The sequence below is a fragment of the Notothenia rossii genome (assembly GCF_949606895.1).
Source record: "Notothenia rossii genome assembly, chromosome: 10".
Lineage (NCBI taxonomy): Eukaryota > Metazoa > Chordata > Actinopteri > Perciformes > Nototheniidae > Notothenia > Notothenia rossii.
In genome coordinates this window covers 25,811,429-25,818,319 of record NC_136908.1, presented here as the reverse complement: position 1 = coordinate 25,818,319, position 6,891 = coordinate 25,811,429, and positions in this window count along the sequence as shown.

The following is a 6,891-nucleotide window of genomic DNA, read 5'->3' as shown; positions in this document are numbered from 1 at the left end:
TTGCCCGATCAGTCGGAAAACGCTCCAGAGGATAATTGCAGGACACATCATTATCCGTGGTCTGAGTTTCACCCGTAGGAGTAGCGTGAGGAGGAGACCTGTTGCTGCTTTCATTCCCAGTGTCCGGTACTTCTTCACCTTGCGGCGCAGCAGGTAAGGAGCCGGAGGGGGAGGGGTGCGGCTGGTCAAGCGTCAGGCCTGGCTCTCCTCTAGACGAGCAGCTGGCAGCTGCTGAGTCGTCCCTATTATTATTATTATTATTATTATTATTATTATTATTATTATTATTATTATTATCATCATCACTACAGCCGAGAGACAGAAAAGGAAATAAGCTAGGCGGCCGAGCTACACGAAGTAACAACAACCATGATATCAACATTTACCACAAACTCACATTTTCTTGTTGACAGTGTGTGTCCGTGATTGTAGCCTACCTGTAAATCTGGCTAAACCCCACTAACGTTGTTGGCGGGCTGGGGCTCGGGGATGAAACACGGCTGGCAGTGGCAACAACTTCAGGTTCATCTCCCGCAGCAGGAGGAGTAGGGCGAAAAAAATATCCATCTAGCTTGGACAATTTGGCTTTTCCTTGGTCCTTTTTATCTTTTTCTTTGCGTTTTGTAGCTCCACTTTTGTGTTTATAACTGCTCATGCTTAGACAGTGCTCTGTTGAATGACAAGTGATTGATGATGACGTTGACGTTCATTTACGTATGATGTTGATGGACGGCTGTTGATGACGATTGTACCCAAAATACATTTGGAGACAATAGAAGGGATTCACTTGCAATTTTTCATGTTTTAATGTTAAATGTGAGTGTGAAAATAGCAGCACAAGTTCAACTCATATTATAGGCTACAATGCTTTATACCTAATATGACCAGGAACGTCAGTGCACTCAGTGGCGCGAGGCAGCAGGAACCGCCGGCGAATATCTCGGGGGCGGAGCCTGCTGCCTCGGCGACGGGCCCCCATTGGGTCCCGACCGTCCCGGGCCCGGGGAGCCCTGCCCCTACAGCCCCCCCTGAAGCTCCGCCCCTGCCTCTCCCTCCATCATGATATGTTGATTTGAAATCCGAAGTTCTGAACATGAGCCCGCCCCGCTCGACCTTCTGAGCCAATCACAGGGCGAGAAGGACCTGCCTTCCGTTTCAACCATACTCCTTCCGTTTCCACTATACTTTCTCTCACACATACATACATTCTTCTCTTGCATACATATATTGTCTTCAGATATGCATATATTATAAAATATATGTATGTAAAAGGAGAATGTATGTATGTAAGAGTGAAAATATATGTATGTAAAAGGAGAATGTATGTATGTAAGAGTGAAAATATATGTATGTAAAAGGAGAATGTATGTATGAAAGAGTGAAAATATATGTATGTAAAAGGAGAATGTATGTGCGTGAGAGGACCAGTATGAATTACGGCCTGTACGGCCCCTCATAGAACATATACAATTGTACAATATAAACATTTAAAAAAAGAAGATAACACAGAAGCAAAAGACTGAAAATATGAAAGTGGACCGTGAATATAAAAATATGTTAACATTACATGTTAAATAGTTTTTATCCAAAGCGACCTACTTATTCAACACTGAGGGCAATCCCCACAGGAGTAATTTGGATAAAGTGTCTTGCCCAGTGACACAACGACATGCTGACTGCAGTGGGGTTTGAACCTGTGACCCACTGATCCGAACACCAACGCACTCGACCACTACGCCACACGCCTTAACTATATGTTGACCACTCTCTAATAAAACGTATCCATGATAAACAATTTGTCCTCTCCACCACAGCTTCAAAGGGGTCTAGCTTGATGCCGATGACAGAGCCAGCTTTCCTGATCAGGTTATTGATTCTGCTGGTGTCACTGGCTCTGATGCTGCTCCCCCCGACCCCCCCAACAGAGCACAGCAAAGAAGAGTGCACTGGCCACAGCCGACTGGTAGAAGATCTCCAGAATTTTGCCATACACGTTGAAGGATCTCAGCTTCCTCGGAAAATAGAGAGTCGGCTCATCCTATCATACCATCAGAAGTTTCTAGTGGTGTCTTAATCAGAATGGTTTTATCCACTGTCATGTCATGCTAATATTGTCACATTCTGACCAGTGGCGGATTTAGGATTGTAGGAGATCCGGGGCTTAGTCCAGGAGTTTTTTTTGGGGGGGGGGGGGGTGATGCAGGGGTAAAGTGCTATTTTACAAGTGGGGGGTGGACCGAACATCCTTTAGGCAAGGCAAGGCAAGGCACGGCAAGGCATCTTAAAAAATGATTTCCATGTCAAAAAAGTCACAGTTTGTCGTAAAACTGTTGAAATATAAGACTATGAAAAATACGCAACTAGAAAGACTACAAATCCCAGAGTCCCATAAGTGATGTCACAATTGTTTTCCTCCACTAAGAGATAGCTAAGATCAGCGCCATATAGATATAATCTATCTATATGGCGCTGGCTAAGATAAGATAACTTTAACAAGATGCCTGTGTGCTTAGTACCAGGTTGTTATCATACCAGCAATGGGTCTTGCTCGTTCTTTCGCTTCCCGTCTGATGAAAGGACCAGGAGTGGCTGGATCAAGTTAGCTACCTAGTTAGTAGCTAGCACGTTAGTTAGGATTACAGCCATGTCATTTTTATTAGCCTTAATATGAAGTAAAATTAAGTAACCCAAAATGTTAAACAGTTAGAGTAGTAGTCATATTTCGTGAACCCTTTGAAGAGTACTGTCACCGGTGTGGTCATTCTATAATACACAATTTAAGCCCGGGGGAGAAATGCTACCGCTAGCATCGGCGATCGGCGATCTTTTCTACTTCATGCTATCTGCACAAATGGTTGACATTAAACATTAAAAAGACCAGGCAGTTCAGAGAGAATCAAAGGAAGGCAGGCAGCTTTGCGTGACATTCTTCTGGACTTGTTTCATTGTGGTGATAGTGAGGGTAGTCAATCGTTTTTTTGACAAGACAGTAGTAACGGCCATCTTGGTGACAAGTGTTGTTCTGCAAGACCAGAGATGTAGTTCATTGAGCGTTTCACACAAGAAAATGTGTTACTTCAAAGTTTTACGAAACTTTTTTTTTTTTTTACTTGCAAAATTATCTTTTAAATTGACAAACATCATATGTGTAATTCGTGGCACAATTCAAACGGGATCGAAAGATAATCTTTCTCTCTCCATTGACTTCAATACCTAATTTTTCCGAAATAAGGTCCAATGGAGGTCCACTGGAAGGGGAAGGACTTCGCCACTCTATAGTCTCACCTTGATTCTGGCGCATTGATTATCGTTTTATAGATCTATTCTCATCCACCATCTTTGTTTGTGACGTAAAGAGTGTAATGCTGCATTCACCCCGGACGCGATGCGAATATTCGCTTCGCTCTAATCGCTCCTATCGCATCACTCCTATCGCATCGCTCTAAACGCTCGAGTTTCACTGCAGCTGCCGGCTGTGTTTACTCGCATCATTCAAACAAGACGAGCTGGCTAGGGAGCTACAACTACAACAAAATGAACATATTTTACAGTAATTAAATTGTAATACACGTTTCTAAATGATGCCGAAGTAACAACGTACTGATACCGGTTAGTAAAAACCATGAATTAATGCTTGACAAGTCTGCAGACAAGACGGCAGGCGGAAAACCTTTTAAAATGCTTGTTTTCTGAATAGAGATTGGGTCGACCAGGCTAAGTTAACGTTGTATATGCTCACTCCACACTCATAACAACGGCCTACAGACATAAATAAACCAGTGACTGTATTCGCCATGACACAGACAGTCTGTGGTTTGTACTTGTTTAACTTCTGTACAGTTTCTGAACAGATACTGTATGAGGAGCTGTGATCTCTGTGTGCTAACTGCTTACAGCTAATGGCTGATGTTTTCTGGTTGAAGGTCATTGACGGCAGGCTGAGATCCTCACCTCATTGGCTTCCGCGAGAACGCGTCACGTGAATTTGAAATTGAACTCAAACACGGGCCCCATCAATCGCCTCAATCGCGTGATTCGCGCCGCGTCCACCGCTTCATGCGCGCCGTCGGAGCGAATTCGCGTCTGATCGCGTCTCTGCATTGACTTTACATGTAATCGCGCCGCTCCCAAACGTCGCATCAAGTCCGGTCTGAACGTAGCATAAGAGTCACGTTTCTGAATCGGACACTCTGAGTGGATGCAGTCACAGCCAATCGGAGTCTGATTCAGAGGGTTGCCAGTCAGTTCCGTTGCCTGTCAGTTCCGTTATGGTTCCGTTGTTATGTGTACTGAAACAAGAGCCGGAATAATTCTACGCGCGAAAACTAAATAAAAATTGGAATACGTTATTTTAGTGTCTTAAAAGTAGACTGAGGTAGGGTTAGTTACATCTTAGAATAATTTGTAGTCATGTTCTGTATACATACTAACATATAAGGGTATACTTAGTGTGGTTACTCCATGTATACTAGCTATAACATTAACGTTAAATCACTCTTTTTCACTTCTTACTCAGTCAGCCAGAGTGCAGATATCACCATTAGATTCACAAACCTGAAACATCATCTATTTCTTCACTGCTGGTGATGACATTGTTGTCAGCTGCTGATACTGCTGCTGCTGCTGCAGCTTGTGGCGCCTACTTCGATGAAAGTAATTTTCTAATATCCATAACTTTATAGGCTATTAGCTTAAAACTCGTCAGGCACTAGGAAGGATCACTTCAGGGCAGGGAAGGCTACGCAGTACGCAGGCTAATGTCCCGCAGCGGCTGCCTCTCTGGTGGACTCCGATACTGCACATTACTCCCGAGACATTTTCAAAACAAAAAAATGTGTAAAACATCCGGGGCTTTTCAGAAAATATCCAGGGCTTGAGCCCAAGTAGCCACCCCCTAGCGCCACCACTGATTCTGACACACCAGGTGAGCAAAGAAAATAAAAGTATTTGTCTGGTTTGATTTTTATCAAGCAGATTCATAGAGCTGCCAGAACTTTTTATTTATTGACATATTTTCCACATTCTTCATTTGTGCATCTTGTAGTTGTTTTTAGCCGCTGATGGAAGCTGTACGACCATCAGTCCATGCACGCTGCCCTCTCTCCAGGCGGTGCAGGAGCAGTGGTCATGATGTGGGCGAAATCCAAGATCTGATATGTCACTGCAGGCGCTTTCTGTCTGATAACGTTACACACAGCCCACAGTCTATCTATCGTTTAAACCACATTGTCCTACAGCGTTGTGTTTTGACAGTTGTTGCAGCACGCTAAGATGCAGAGTTGGAAAAAACCTACACTTCTATAGTAGTGTATGTAGGGAAAATATCCAGAAGTCAGCAAAGTATTCTGCAGTGTGGTGCAACAGTTATTGTGAAGCTAGTTACAGGAGCCTTATTTAGCTTAGGGGTTTTCCTTTCCTGTAGTGTGATATATGTATTATATTTTTATTGTAATTCATTATTCTGAGTATTTTGTCATACTATACTGTATGTATTGTTTTTTGGTATATCTATATTTCATGTAAATACTTTTCTATAAATTAATGTTATAATAGTTTTGTTTGTAATAGTTTTTTACATTTGTTTTTATTTTTACTTTTTACTGTTTACTTCCTTAACACAGTGACATCACTTGGTATCACTCTTGTTCCATTGACTAGCGCTCCAACACATTGTATATGATAGGCTAAGGAGCGGGATATCTCTAATCGGTTGAGCAATCACAACACAGCCGGACAGTTAACCAATCAGAGCATTTATAATAATTATGATAAACCTGCGTAACACAACTAAGAATGAGGAATAATTGATGTAGTGACGGATTAATATACAACAATGCTTCAGGCTATACATGTTCTAATCAACTTCATTTATTTGCATTTTAAATAATGTAATAAGTGCTTGCATACTGCTTATAAATGCTAAATTAAAGTGTTACATTGTTAGATCTTAATTCTTGATGTGCTAACTCATCATATAAACACAATGCTGCAACATTAATGCCACTGCTATCATGCCTATGGCGACCAGTAATAAATAACCATGATTGTGCCATGTCAGAAAGAGTCACGCATACTTTCATAACACACACACACACACACACACACACACACACACACACACACACACACACACACACACACACACACACACACACACACACACACACACACACTCACACACACACACACACACACACACACACACACACACACACACACACACACACACACACACACACACATACCATGTATACATCACTTCAGCGGACATTATATTGACTTACATGCATTTCCTGGAGACTTATCCTAACCTTAACCATAACCAACATATGCCTAACCCTAACCCTTACCCTTACCCTTAACCTTACCCTTACCCTAACCCTAACCAAGTCTTCACCCTAAAATTAATGATTGCCCTCATGGGGAACTCCATTTTGTCCCCATAAGGGAGGCGAGTCCCCACACGTGACTGTGTAAACAGGTATTGACACAAGTATAGTAATGCTAGGCCGCACACACACACACACACACGCACACACACACGCACACACGCACGCACGCACGCACGCAGGCACGCACACACACACACACACACACACACACCACACACATGGGCCTGAGGGGCTGCTGTCGTCATGCCGATGCTAAACATGGCACGTCACATGCCGAACTGCATCTGGAGGTTGAGGACGAAATGTTGGTTCATTAGTCTGCTGTGGATTCACAAAAACAGTATGTAGCATAAATTGGATCTTACTTTAAATAATCATGCAATAACAACTCAACATGAGCAAATCTATTCTGAGCACATACATATGTATACTGTAATTATCTGAGGTATATTCCATGAGCCTGCATGTGGCCAAAGACAGTATATAAAAGTCAACAATT